Consider the following 15,735-nt stretch of genomic DNA (forward strand, 5'->3'; position numbering starts at 1 on the left):
TTTTCCTGACTTCTTTTTCCCTTCACCCTTTAAACATGAGCAAATCTTAAATTTTGACTTCTCTTTAGTTTCTTTGTACCCAAGGCATGATTATTTATTGCCTCTATATAGATGACTCCCAAATGAATATGGCCACCCATAACCTCTTCACAACATTCAACACATCCAATTTACATATGTTATCTCTTCCCCTTAAAAATCGAATCTCTTTTTAGAATGGTTTTAACTTTTTGTATCCCCAGCACTTATCACAATGTCTGGCACAAAGTAAGCACTTAATACTGGATTGATTGAACTCATCTTCCTCAAACCTGCACTTCCCTCTAACTTGTCTATTTGTCTTGATGATACCACTGTCCTCCCACTCAAGCAGTCTCACAAGCTCATTTTCAATTCTTCCATCTCTTATACCCCCTCACAACGCGTCAAGCTGCCAAGCTCTGTTGATTGTCTTGACAATATCTCCTGCATCCCTCCTTTAGAAGATGCTACTTCAGAGCCTCATTCATCTTACCTAGATTACTGCAATTGCCTCCTAACTGACCTTCCTGACTCCAATCTAGCTGTGTTCTAGTCCATCTCTCATACTGCTGCCTGAGTAATTTTTGTAATACATCTCTCTGATCATGTCACTCCTTTATAATGTCCAGTGGTTTCCCATTGAATGCTAAATAAAATATAAATTCCTAATCCTCTCATGTAAGGCCCCACATAGTCCAATCTTGTCTGAGTCTGTGCTGCATTTCAGCCAAAGGGAACCTACTTGTGATCACATATCCTAGTCTGCCCTTTGCCTATACTGTTTCTCCTATACTATACTATACTATACTAGAATGAATTCTCCATATCTTATCTAAGATCACTGAAGTCCTTCTTGCAAAGTCCATCTCAGATGCCAATTCCTTTATGAAATTTCCACATTTCCACTATATAGCATCTGATAAATAGTAAGCACTTAATAATAGTAGGCATTTATTCAGTTTCAGTGGTGTTTTACTCTTTGTGATGCCTTTTGGGATGTTCTTGGAAGAGATACTGGACTGGTTTGTTATTTCCTTCTCCAGCTCATTTAGAGGGGTAGTAACTGAGGCAAACAGGGTCACATAGGTAGTAAGTATCTGAAGCTGGATTTGACTTCATGAACATGAGCTTTCCTGATTCTAAGTCCAGTGCTTTATATACTTTGCCACCTGACTGACCACTTAATAAATATTTGTTGATTAATCCTTTCCCTTATTATATTTCTTACATTAATTTAATATTTTTTATATCCATGACATTTGTTGGCACAGTACATAGGGTGCTGGGTTTTGACCTGAGTTAAAAATCTGACCTTAGGACCTCATTAATTGTGTGAACTTGATCAAGTCACTTATTCTCAGCCCATTTCCTTTCCCATAAAATAGGGGTATAATAGCACCCATCTATCTCTCAGGTTTGTTGTGAGGATCAAATGAGATAACATGTTAAGTTCTTTGTAAACTTACATATATTATTTACTTATATGAATGCTGTTGTATAAAGGACTGAAGCAAGGTTATTGATTAAGCTATATGTACCTATTAATAGGCAATAAGATTCACCTGATAGCAAACTAGGATTTCAGACATAGTACCTAAGAGGAAATAATCATCTTCTATAAGGCTGGCCTTGAGTTTCCAAAACTATTGAGGGATGGGAATCATTACTATCTAATTATGATGATGGAACCTCTATAAGGCTTTGAAGGCACCTATTCTTTGGCAAACTACAGGAGGACAAAATGAAGCATAAGGTGAGTGGATAAAACACATAATTCATAAGGGACTGTTGTGACTGTAGAACATTATATAAATGGGAGCTATTATTCTAATGAATCCCCACCATTAAGCTGTGATATTCAGGCAAATTGCATTAGAGATGTGGTGGCTAAATGTGAGCAAAGTGTCAGGGTAATCATTAGATTGAGAGAGACCGGGTAATAGACAATGATGGGTCACACAGGCAAAACCTCTGGACATTAGCCAAAAGACAGACTTGGATTGTCCCATATGAGCAATAATTGTCAGTCTTGGACTGCTTTTTTGCCTCCTATGGTACAGATTGATTAAGGGGTATTCAAAGGACCCCTCTGCCTTTCTTCTTGTGAACACAGAGATCAAGCATTAGTGGAGGTGTAGGGTGCATTAAAGAAATAGGTCCCCTCAGAATTTGATTGCTAGGAAATATATAAGGTACAGAGTGTGGCTCTATGGGAATTCAGCTTTGGTCTTAGTTTGGGGAAGTTGAAAAAGGAATATTCTGAAACCTGAGATATTCTTGAATGAGCTGATGCAGAGTGAAGTGAACAGAAGCAAGAGAGCAATTTATACTATAAGAACATTGTAAAGAACATTCAAAAACTTAAGAATTGTTCAGCAAAATGACCAACCATAATTCTAGAAGACCAATGATAAAGTATATTACCCATCTTCTCACAGGAAGTGGTATATTCAGAGTATAGACACACATATATATGTGTGTGTGTATATATAAATAAATATATATAAATATATATATATATATATATATAAATATTTGTGACAATAAGGGCCATTGTATATGCACATTTGATTTTTTTTTGAATGAGTGATCAAATTGTTTATTAAGTACTTATTATGTTGGCATAAGCACAATTAATGCACATTGGAAATTTACAAATGTTTGTTCATTTACTGATCAAACCCTCAGTTTACTGACAAAAACCCTCCGTTATCTGGGGTGTTGTTATTGTTGGGCTTCTGCCCTCTCAATAGTATTTCATTTTCCAAATACAAGCAAAAATAGTTTTCAACTTTCATTTCTGCAAAATTTTGCAATTTTTTTCTCCTCTTTTCCTCTTCTCATCCCCCAACACAGCAATCAATCTGATACAGGTTAAATATTAATCTTTCTGAACAGATTTCCATATTCATCATGTTACACAAGAGAAATCAGGCCAAAAAGGAAAACACCATGAGAAAGAAAAAGCAAATAAAGAAAAAAGGTGAAAAAACAATGTTGCGATCCACATTCAGTCCCCATAGTTCTGTCTCTGAATGGGGATGACATTTTCTATACCAAGTGTATTGGAATTGTCTTGGATCACTGTGTAGCTTAGAAGAATTAAATCTACCACAGTTGATCATCACATAATCTTGTTGTTACTGTGCACAATATTCTCCTATTGGTGGTCATTTCTTAGAGCACAATTGCATTCTACTATATTGATAAATCACAACTTGTTCAGCCATTCTCTAATTGATGGATATCCCCTCAATTTCCAATTCTTTGCCACCACAAAAAGAGCTGCAATCTATATCAATGTCTATATCTCTCTATGTAATATGTATGTATTTGTACAAATAGATTCTTCTCCCTACCTTTTAAAATCTCTTTGGGATACTGACCTATATAATACCTATTAGAGGTATTACTGGATGAAAGGGCGTGCAGTTTGATTGCTCTTTGGGCATATGAATCTATGATTTTAAAAAGTCATTAGAAGATTTTGGAGGAGGTGACTAGTGAAAAGTTGAAGAATCAGTTCCATAGCCTTCCTTATCCCTATACCTTCTCCAAATAAAACACTTAAGAAAAACAGGATCAGAGTGAAAATGGAGGACACAAACTAAAAAATGCTTTAAAAGAAAGAGCAGGGGCAGCTGGGTGGTGCAGTGGATAGAGGAACAGCCCTGAAGTCAGGAGGATCTGAGTTCAAATCTGATCTCAGACACTTAACACTTCCTAGCTGTGTGACCCTGGGCAAGTCACATAATTCCAATTGCCTCAGAAAAAAAAAAAAGAGCAAACACTTTCCTAGAGAATTCTGTAGCTGCAGCTAAGACATAGGCACAGCTATTAAGTGGACCAGCCACTGACCTCCTGCCTCAGTCACTCTGTAAATACCCATGCACTCTTAATGCAGTCATCAATATTTCCCTGGGACAGCAGGGGTGAAGTCCAGAGGAATGAAGGCATTGCTGATTTCCTAGAGAGCTGTTAATAAGGCAAATAGAGTGCTGCTATCTTTTATCCAGATCGTGCTGGTAATTGTGGTAATGTGGGTTGGAGGTGGGAAAGGATTGCATAGGACCGGATTATGGAGAGATGAGGAGAAAGCATCTGGAGGCTATTGTCAAGGCTTGCTTTCCCAACTCTTCACTCCCTAGGGTGTGCTCTCAGATAACCAGGGATCTAGAGGGAGAAAGACAGAGAAGGACTCTTTTGCAGAGCTCCCTGAGGATAGGTACTGGGTCACTTTTGTGTTTATATGTAGTGACTAACAAAACATCCAGCACAATGTTAATTGAATCAGATTGAACTGAATGCAAAAGATAAGGGAAAGGGAAAACCCAAAGATGATTCCAGGTTTTTTAGTCTGAGTGACCAAGAGAAAGGTGGTAGCATCTCTAAAAATCAGGAGCTTGGGAGAGACAGGTTACAGTTGGAGGAGAAGATGAATAATATTTTCAGCATGTTAAATTTGGAGTGCTGACAGTTCATCTCATTGGTAGTACGGAACTGGAGTTCACAGGAAGAAATAGAGGACATGATTGAACCCAGGGGAATGGATGGGATCACCAAGGAAGTTAAGAAATATAGGACAGGTCCTTGAACAGCATTAGAGAATTGAGATGGAGGATAGTGAGCTAGACAGGCACTCTAAAATAGTATCATCAGAGAAGAAATGGAAAAAATGGGAGATAGCAATGTCATGAAAGCCAAAAAAGGAGAGAAACCTGGAAGAAGGGATCATAGGAGTTCAGAGGAGTTCAGGAATGAGAAAGATGTTGTATTTAACATTTAAATTATCATAAGGGTTTGAAAAAATCAGAGCATTTTTGGCCAATTTGAAAAGTTCTCCAATCAACGTAATGAAATTACAGAACATGAGTCATAGTTAATCCCCGAACAAACTGAAGTTATCCAATCAAATTGATAGAATGCACAGAACTCCTAGTGATTAATTGATTGAAGAATCAACTATTTCCCTTCATAGAGAATAAAAATAAACTAATTATACTCTCTGGAGCTTTCAGCTCTTGTGGACTGAGACTTTCCTTCTCCTTTTGTGCCTTCTAGTGTATAAGAAAAGGGGAGGGAGAGAATCCCCTTCCCAGCTGGAGCAGGAAAAGCATATCACTGTTGGGAAGCAGAAGAGAGTTTAAGGATATTGTTCCTAAAAACAAACAACAAACAACCTCCTCCATAACCCTTCTCCAATATTAAATCTTATTGGTATCTTTTGGTTTTATGGCATCTATATTTTCTAATATGATTTTGACTCTCAACAGGAAAAGCCATTCCTTAGAATAGAAATTTTTAAAAAAAAGAGGAGGGGGGAGGGAAATTTGACAAAACTAACCAACATAAAAAACTATTATATGCTATGTTTCACACCTACAATCCCCCACCTTTGCAAATAAGCAAGAGAGGTGCTCTTTCATATTTATTTTGTAACCAAGCTTAGTTATCATAATGTCACATTATTCAGTTATAGTCATTATGAATATGGTTTTTCTTTTTATATCATTAAAATCAAGTCAACAAGAAATTATGAAGCACCTATTATATACCAGACATTGTGCTATGCTTAGGAGAATGCAAAGAAAACAGTCCCTGCTCTTAAGGAGAAAGTTCTTATCAGTTTCCCCTCTATTCCATGCGAACTATTTCTTAATAGTATGGCAATATTCCATTATATTTATATACCACACTTTATTTAGCCATTCACCAGTAGATTATTTGTCTTTTCATCCTAGTTGAATTCATTTTGTTCATGCAAAATCTTTTCAGTTTCATGTAATCAAAATTATAATCTTTTGTAATTACCTCTATTTACTGGTTAAGAATTTATTCTTTAGCCAAAGCTATGAAAGTTGTCTGGTTGTTTCTCTTTTAATTTTTTTCTGCTATGATTTTATATTCAGATCATCTATTCATTTATATTCATTGTGGTACAAGGTGTAAGATGTTCTAAATGTAAGTTCTACCAAATTGTTTTACACTTCTCCTTGGGACAGCTAGATAGTACAGTGAATAGAACACTTATTCTCAAGTAGGGAGGACCTGAGTTCTTAATACTTCCTACATGTTTGACCCTGAGCAAGTCACTTAGCCCCAATTGCCTCCCAAAAACAAAACACAAAACAACAATAAACAGTTTTCCCAGTAATTCCTATTAAACAGAGAATTCTTTCCTAGATAATTGAATGTTTATAAACCCAGTTTATAACCCTGGGTTATCTTCAATTATTTCTGATCTTCTTTGTCTAGTCTGTTCCATTGATCTACATTTTGTATTTTAACAACAGTTCACATAGTTTTAATGGTTTCTGTTATATAATATAGTTTAAGATCTGGAAGTATTATTTTTCCTTGATTTGTGCCCTTTTTATGATTTCCTTTGCTAGACTAAGAACTTTTGTTTCTCCTAATGAATTTGTTAATATTTGTATCCAGCTCTATAAATAATGGGGCAACTAGATGGCACAGTGGAATTAGGAGGGTTTATTTTCATTAAGTCCAACTCCATCCTCAGACATTTACTGTGTGACCCTAAACAAGTCACTTTATCCTGTTTGCCTTAATTTCCTTATCAGCAAAATAAGCTAGAGAAGGAAATAACAATCTATTCTAATATCTTTGCCAAGAAAACCCCAAAATTATATATATAAAACATCAAATGTGTAAATTGATATCAGCAATATTATAATTTTTATTATATTGGCATGGTTAAGCCATGTGCACTGATTATCCTTCCACTTAAATTATTGTTCATTTCTTAAAGGAATGTGTTGTTTTTAATTAAGGAATATAATTGCTAAGATCTTAGAATAGTGCCTAGTACATAGTAATTGTATCTATATATTTGAATATTAGATTGACTCCTAGATATTTATGCATTGTTGTAATTTGAATGAGACTTACTTTTCATTACTGACTGCTCCTGGAACTCAGGTCTTCCCGAATTGGGAATAAGTGTTCTATTCTCTGTACTATCTAGCTGTCCCAGAGAGAAGTGTAAAACAATTTGGTAGAATTTACATTTAGAACATCTTACATCTTGTACCATAATGAATATAAATGAATAGATGACCTGAATATAAAGTGATTTTGTCATCACTCTATAGAAATTATACTGATTTTTGTTGGTTTATTATATAGCCTACAACTCTACTGAAATTTTTGATTACCTCAGTTTCTTTGATTCTTCTGTTGGATTTTCTGGCAAATTATTATTTCCTTAGGAAATAGAGATGATTTTTTATCTGCTTTGCCTGACTCTATGCCTTTTATTTCTTTGCTTATTTTCATGCCTTTCATTTTCTTTTCTTTTCTTTATTTCTAGCTAGAATTTCTAAAACTGTCATCCCCATAGAAAGGGGGTACCTTTATTTTATTCCTGTATTTTCTGAAAACCTTCCAATATTTTCTTATTAAATATAATATTAGCTTTTGGCTTTGGATAGATACTCTTTGTCACATAAAAACATTCTTCTGTGCCTAAACTTTGTAGCGTGTTCTTTATATACAAATGAGTATTGCAGTTTATCAAAGGCTTTTTAGACTGCTCTTTCTAGTTTAGCAGTAAAAAAGAAATAACTTGAAAGAATGATAGTTTGAAAAAAAAGAACTTGAAGAACTTCAACAAAATAAAGACATTATGCAATTTAAAGGGAACAAAATTCAGGTAGTTAACAACAAATTACATATTGTAATTGTAGTAGAAGCAATAAAAGACTTTTTAAAAAGTCCTTTAACAAATTTATTAAAAGGTAGAGTTAATTCAGTATTTTAAAAACAAAATATGTAATAATGGAATGATTTAGAAAAAATTTAAAGCAACACAAGGGTTAAAAACGCCAATGGAAGAAGTAAAAGGCAGAATATATGTAGCTGATCAAAGGTCAGTGAACAAAGATAACATTGAAGAATAAGCTTATAATGTCATCAAACTAAAAAAATAATCATAAACAGTTAATACCAATACAAGAAAAATAATATACTTGGAAGATAAATTGAGAAGTTCAAAAATTAAATTAAATAGTGTTCTACAAAATAAGTGGAAGGGAACCTTAAATCAGTATTAGAAGAAATAATTATAGAATTTCAGCCAAAGATAGAGGCATAAAAACATCTCTCAATCCAACTCCTATTACGAACATCTAAGATATAGAAAGAAATGAATCCAATGAAACAGAAATCCATTCCAAAAAATGGAACAAAAAGAAATTCTTTTCCAGGTAGTTCTCTTTAAAAAAGAAAAAAAAAGAAAAGAAAAAATAGCAAAGGGCTGCAGTGTTTTGTCCAGCACTCTATGCTGAGTGCTGAGGGCCAGGAGCTCTGATACGAAATTCTGGGATTCTCTGCTAATAGATTTTATTATCTTCCACCACCCTACTCTGTGTTTTCTTTTAAAGGATAAGGTGGAATGGGGGGAAGAGAAGAAATAGGAATGAATGGAAGAAATAAAATACCCAATGGTTATGTCAAGAAAGTAATCTGAAGAATTTACTTTAAAACGGAAAATGATGATAAAATGGATTAGAAACCAAAAGTCAACATTTTGTTATTTAATAATAAACAAAGATTGATAAAGCATCAAAATGAGGAACTGGGATAGAATTTATTAAGTCTCAGCTGAATAAAAAAAGCATCAGTGGCAATCACGACAATAGAAAAGGCAGTGGTAAAAAAAAAAAGACAAGAGTAAAAAAAAACAACATAAAGGCACTATAAATAATTAAATAATATCATTATTGGATATAAACACAAATAATGTGGCTTACAAGAAAGTTCACTTAAAATACATCACTTAGAAGAAAAACTTTCTTAATTATATAGTCAGATCTATATAGTAAAACAAAAATTGTTAGTTCAGCATGTCTCTATCATGTCTAGACATGTTTATGTTTAGATAAATCTATTGGAAAAATTAACAAGAAAGGAGCCCAATTCAATTTAATAAGCACTTATTAAGTACCTTCTATGTACATAGAAATCTATGAAGTAAGGGCATAAAGACAAAAAGAACATTGGATATGATAGAGCTTTGGTAATTATTGAATAAAGATCTTGAGGATTATACATATGTCTAAACATTGCATGGCATCTTTACAGAAATTGACCAAGTGGTAGACCACAAAGAATTAATGAATAAATACAGAAAGGAAGAAATATTAAGCACAGCCTTTACAAATCACCACACAACTAAAGTTTTAGTAATACAGGAAATATGAAGAAAGTTTTGAGCTTTCAACAGAAACTAAAAAATAAAGTACTAAAGAATGAGTGAGTAAAAGAACAAATCATACAAACAATATTATATTAATGAAAATGAAAAAAAAGAAACAATATGCCAAAGTTGTGGGATGCAGTTACAGAATTCCTCAGAGAAAACTATATCTACATATATTAGCAGAAGAGAAAAAGGAAAAAAAATAATGAATTGAGCCAAGACTGAAAACTAAGAGTTGTTTAAAAAATATTAATAGTTAAGTCACTAAGTAATTTGACTTAATATAGATATATGGAGAGTAAAACTAAATTACCAATATAAAAATGGAAATATTATTAAACAAATTACCAAGATAAATAGAGAGGAAATTCTCAGAAATTATCATAGCCAATTATTTAGCAAAAAAAAAAAATCCAGAAAACTAATGAAATGGATTAGTATTTTCACAAATTTAAAATACCTAGATTAACAGACCAGGAAATAGATTTAAACCAATCTCAAGAATTCCCTAGAAATTGAATGAATGATGATGGGACAACCAAAGCAAAAATTCCCAGATCCAGTTTGGATTGAGTTTTCGAATGAATTTTTACTAAATTTTGAAAACTGAAATAATCCCTATATAAATATATGTAACCCATATATTACATAAAGTATTTATAAAAATTCAAAAGATTCACATATTATTAAATTTCTGCAAAATATTGCCTCGTTACTCAACCCAGGGAGCAGAGAAAGAAATCTATAAACCACTAGCATAAATATTTTCTTTTTTTGTTGTTGTTTATGTGGATTTAAAAAAAAAATAGCTTTTTATTTTCTTTTTAAAAAATTATAGCTTTTTATTGACAAAACATATGCATGGGTAATTTTTCAACACTGACTCTTGCAAAAACTTCTGTTCCAACTTTTCCCTTCCTTCCCTCCAGTCCCTCCCCTAAATGGCAGGTAGTCCCATATATGTTAAAGTATATGTTAAATACAACATATGTATACATATTTATATTTATACAGTTGCTTTTTTATTTTCAAAAAAATATGCAAAATAGTTTTTAACATTCACCCTTGCAAAACCTTTCGTTCCAATTTTTTTCCTCCTTTCCCCCCACCTCCTCCTCTAGACAGCAAGCAATCCAATATATGTTAAATACGTACAATTCTTCTATATATATTTCCACAATTATCATAACATAAATATTTTCCAAAAAATGAACAAAATATTAGCAAAGAGACTAAGTAATATAGTTTTAAATGTTGTACATTATGACTAGACTCTTTTCAGTAATTTAAAAATGGTTTCACATTAGTAAAACTATAAATATAACAACAAATCATATTATTTGTTATATTTATTCAGTATTTTTTCTTGACTACAATATAAGCTACATCAAAGAAAGAGTTATTTCTGTAAAGCAGGTACTAGAATTATTTGTTATGAAGAAACATTAGAAGCTTTCCCCAAAAGATCAGCGATAAAGCAAAAAGCCCTTTGTCTCCACTATTATTTGATATAGTACTTTAAATACCAGCTATAGCAGTAAGACACCCCCCTCCTACCCCAAAAAAAGAATTGATGGAAAAATATAGATCAAAAAAAGACAAAATTCTTTTTTACTTTTAAGTATATTTGTTTACATGAAAAGCCCTGGAGATTTAATGAAAAAAAAATTAGTTGTAACATGAATAATTTCAGCAAAGCAGGAATACAAAAGAAATTCACAAAATCATCTGCATTTTTCTATATTGCTTAAAAAACTCATCAAGAGGAGAAAGAAAAGGAAATCATGCTAATAATAACTCTAGAATACATAAAACATCTAAGAGTTAAACTGCTAAGTCATACTTAGGAATTATATAAATACAAGTACAAAACACTTTAAAGAAAGAAAAGAAGACAAATCATTGGAGAGATGTTAACTAGATATAGTTGAGCTGTGCCAATATAATGAAAATTATTCTATCCAAATTACTTTACATATTTGAGGTTTTATCACTACAAGTCTTGTAAGATTACTTTATAAAACTAGGAAAAATAAATTCATTTGCAGAAATAAAATCTTGAACACTTCAAGGCAAATAATGAAAATGTGGGAATGAAAGAAAATATTGAATTACTAGGTTTTAAGTTATATTACAAAAATCATAAACATTGGAACAATGAAGTACCATTTAATAAAAAAAGTAGATGTCACGCAGGATGTATGGATCTTGAATATATAGATCATATTCTTAGAAAAGACAGTTGAGGTGACATATTCAACATGTATAGGATTGCTTGCCATCTGGGGAAGAGGATGAAGGGAGGGAGGGGAAAAGTTGGAACAGAAGTGACTGCAAGGGATAATGTTGTAAAAAAAATTACCCAGGCATTGGTTCTGTCAATAAAAAGTTATAATAAAAAAAAAAAGAAAAGACAGTTGAATCTATGGGAATTGATGAGATCGAGAGACAGAGACAGAGATAGAGGGAGACAGAGCCAAAAAGTCAGAGTCAGAGAGAGACAAAATACAAGCAGATAGAACCAGAGAGAGAAATAGAGAGAGACAGAGAAAGAGTTTAGAGTTGAGTGAGGGAGAAGAGTGCCAAGAATAGCACCCTGGGATACGAAATAAGATAATACATGTAAAACACTTTGTAAACTTTTCAAATGACTATATCAATGTTGGTCATCGTTTTGTTATGGTTTTTATTATTAGTTTTGAACAGTAACAGGAAGGTAGAATAGCAGAGAAATGGTCTTAGAACTAGGAAGAGTGGGACTCAAGAGCTGCTTCTGTATCATATACTAGCTGTGGTGCTATGGGCAAGTCACTTCACCTGTCAGTTTCCCAGGCAACTCTCCAAGAGCACAGGTTACATTGCCTTGGTCGTCTGAGTTGAGTAGTAAGTTGTCCACTGGTACTAACTCACACTTATATAATCAGAGGATTTAAAAAGAAGTTCTCAGTGCCATTTACAATGTTCTACATAGAGTTGATGCTTAATAAATGTATGTTGGATTGAATTGGCTGATGATTTCTTCCAGCTTTAATTTTCTATGATTAGTCATATGTACATAATTCCCTCTACTCATTTGTGTGCACTTCTGCTGACTTATGTCATCATTTTATACCAATAATAAATTTCCTGAAATCATGACAAACACTAGTAACTCCAGTAATAGTGGGTTCATTCTAAATCTGAATAATGACATTGTATGGCTTTTATTTTGTATACATCTATCAACCACTGGACATTTATCCAGGTCCAAGTACCTTTTCAGGGCTTACATATCCTGCTATTTGCCTGATGTTGATAAATGGTAGTCAGGTCAATGCAAATATTATGAGCGAATAATATGAAAGTTATAGTTCTGATTATTGTAAAGTCATCCACATGTGTTTTCTATAGCAACTCTTACTTAACCTCCAGCATCAGGAAAAGATTATTATTTAAGATATATTCTTTGATTGAGGGGGGGGGAAGTTTTTAGATGATCCACAGGAGAATTGAGTGGATATATGCATTGAAATAAATCCCTGAACTGAAATTAACAGACTTGATTTTGAATTTCTCACACTGAGCAAGTGACTTCAAATTTTTTTGCATCTCAAATTCCCCATTTCAAAAATAGGTTGGGTGGGTGTTGATCTAGAATTTTGTTATTATTTTTTCCCACCCCAGCTCTAAAGCTATTATCCTGTCCATTTCTATTGTGACGATTTGGTGAACCCTATTATGTTTTTGCTTTAAGTACAGGTAGCCTTTGCTGGATCAGAGACTTACCCCCATGATGGATTTGCTTGTGTTGGCCTGGGTCGGGGCCAAAGGAACTATTATCTTTTTCTCCGAAGGTGCATGGTGACTGTGGGAATGGCCAACTCTTGGGAGATTCAGATCCCAGTGATGTGTTGGGACTGGACCAGTTACTCAAGACAAAGGAAGAAAGTCCAAAGAACGGAAGGAAAACAAATGTAAATGACTGGAATATAGCGTGGTAAATACATAATTATATCTTGTGGATAGGTCTAGCCTAGAGCAAAGTGTCCCATTCCTAGATTAGCGTCCTGTATAAGCCTGGGCAACTCACCCTCGGTATCTACAGTGAATTGGTGGTGGGAAGTGTTGGGGAGAAGGAGAAGGTGGAGTTGGCAGAGGAGGAGGGTGCGGTTAGAGAGGCTCCCGAACTACCTACTTCCCAAGGGGCTGTGAGGTTTAATGAGGGAGCCTTTGAGATTCACTGATGAAAGGAGCTGTAAAAGTACAAAGTCTTATTACAGTATTATGAAACCACATTTCAGCATCTGTTAGCGACAGACGCCCGAATGAAACACTCAACAGCCTCTCAGCCCATTCATCAAGTGCCCCCTTTCGGCACAGGTGAAACAATAACAAATAGAAATTGAATGTGTTTCCCAAGTATTTTAATAAAGTCAATAAAACACAGCAGCGCTGGCCCCTTCGGGCCCATACCAGCTCTTGCTCATAAACAGAAACCCCCCGTGGGCTGATTTCCCGGCTGGGGTGGGTGCCGCAAGGTGTGCGTCGGGACGCGTGTGTATTTCATCTGGAAGAAGGAGCTAGCTGGAGTGCGCTCCGGTTACCATGACGACCAAGGGACAATGCTCTCGGGCGGATGGACCCCGTGTTTGCCGTACAATGCTTCAGAAGGAGGATTTAGAGATGCAGAACAAAACATAATAAAGAAACAGCAAGCCTAATAAGTCCAGGGACTGAAAGGAAGCCAGAGACTTCTGTTTAGACACCACCGAGCTCAGTCGTTGTGGGTCTGGGAAGAGATCCAAGTGAGAAGCTTGTTCATTATACCTCCCAGGCCGCCCGGCATTCAGAAGGGCTTTTCTGCATTGAAATTGCAATTTTCCCCTCACCTGGCTGGAAAGAGGACCTACTGGGTTTAGAACAGCACATGAAGGGAGAGATTTTTTTCTCATTGAAAGCGGCATCCTTTTGTCCCTGGATGATGACATAGGAAAAATAATAATAAAATAAAATAAAACAGCTTGACTACTGAACAAGTTGCCAAAATGGAGCCCAGAAGTGCCCCATGGTGTCCATTTGGGGAAACATGAATATCAGCCTTTGATATGGCCTCATTAATCCAAGCAACAAATGCTTTAAGAGGCTTGATTAGAAAGATATAGGACAGGTTTGTTTTTTTTTTTTTTTTTTTTAATACACCATTAAAAAATTCACTAAAGCATTTCATTTAAGAGAAAAAAGAATTAAAAAAATTTTTCACCCTTGCTTCAGTTAGCAACTTCTCCAAGAGGGGAATCACAGCCATGTTGCTGTGATTCTCAACTGGAGCTTGGTCGGTGCTGCAGATTTGGCATATTTAAGAGTGGTCTCTTTTAGGTTCAGGTCTTTGCAGCGGTGGCAACCATAAAGCTTCTTGCCACCCTTGTTTCCTTTTAATAAGTGTATGTTTATGAAGAATTTAATCTATTTCTCTAACTTTAGATAAAATTTCTGCTGGTACAATGTCATTTTATGATTCTAATCAATCAACAAGTATTTATTAAGTGCCTACCATGTGCCAGGCATTGCTACTGGTGGGGATAAAAGCATAAAGAATTAAACGGTCCTTACTCACAATGAACTTATAATGAATTCTAATGTAGGAGAAGTGTATATATAGAGAAATATACAGCATAAATATATAGTTAACGCATGAATGTTTATACATACACACAAAGTAGTTAAATACAAGGTATTTAGGGAGGGAGAACTAGCAGTTGGCAAATCTAGGAAAGGCTTTATGCAGAAAATAATATCTGAGCTGAATCTTAAAAAAAGAGAGAGACTCTGTAAGGCAGAAGTACGTAGGGAGTACTATATATTACAGGCATTGGGGGGTGGCCAATATAAAGACAAGGAGACGTGGGATGGAATGTCATGAATGAGGAATAGAAAGAAGGTCAGATTGTCTAGCTTTTAAAGGGTAGGAAGAGTTTGTAGAGATGTGGGAGGAAGCAGATTGTATAGGAGACTAAAAACTAACTAGAGGAGTTTATTCTAAAGGCAATATCAAGCCACTGGAGTTGGCTGAGTAGGGCATTATCGGGTTTACATTTGCCCTTACAAACATTTATTTTGGCAGCAGTGAATAGAACAGACTGAAGGGGAAGGGGTGAAGGGAAACCAATTAGGAGGCTATTGAAAGCAGGAGGTGATGAGGATCTAATTAAGGTGATAGCTGGGTGAGTGGAGAGGAGGTAATGTATATGAAAAATATGATAAAGTTCTTTTTTTTGAGAAAAAGATAGATATAGGCTAAGTGGGCATGTGGTTCTTTTCCATTCCATCTTCATGAATGCCTTGGTGCTAAGAGTATGAATGATCAAATAAAATGCTTGAGTTAGAATCAGTATGGTTAGGCACATTACACATACCCCATGGCATGGGACATACCACTGCAACTGTGTCCAATTATTCATGGGTGCTTTATAGTCTCATTTAGAAACATGTCTCATTTGACTCTCATAGAAACATCA

General features: G+C 34.6%; 1 long non-coding RNA gene across 1 annotated transcript in view; it reads right to left on the reverse strand.

Moving 5' to 3' along the window:
- LOC116422239 overlaps positions 1-13,371 on the reverse strand; it is a 28,410-nt gene extending 15,039 nt beyond the window's left edge. The window contains exon 1 of the long non-coding RNA XR_004232802.1: positions 13,007-13,371. This is a non-coding gene — a long non-coding RNA (uncharacterized LOC116422239). The remainder of the gene's footprint in view (positions 1-13,006) is intronic.
- Positions 13,372-15,735: the final 2,364 nt, after the last annotated feature.

The sequence above is a fragment of the Sarcophilus harrisii genome, chromosome 3 (assembly GCF_902635505.1).
Source record: "Sarcophilus harrisii chromosome 3, mSarHar1.11, whole genome shotgun sequence".
NCBI lineage: Eukaryota > Metazoa > Chordata > Mammalia > Dasyuromorphia > Dasyuridae > Sarcophilus > Sarcophilus harrisii.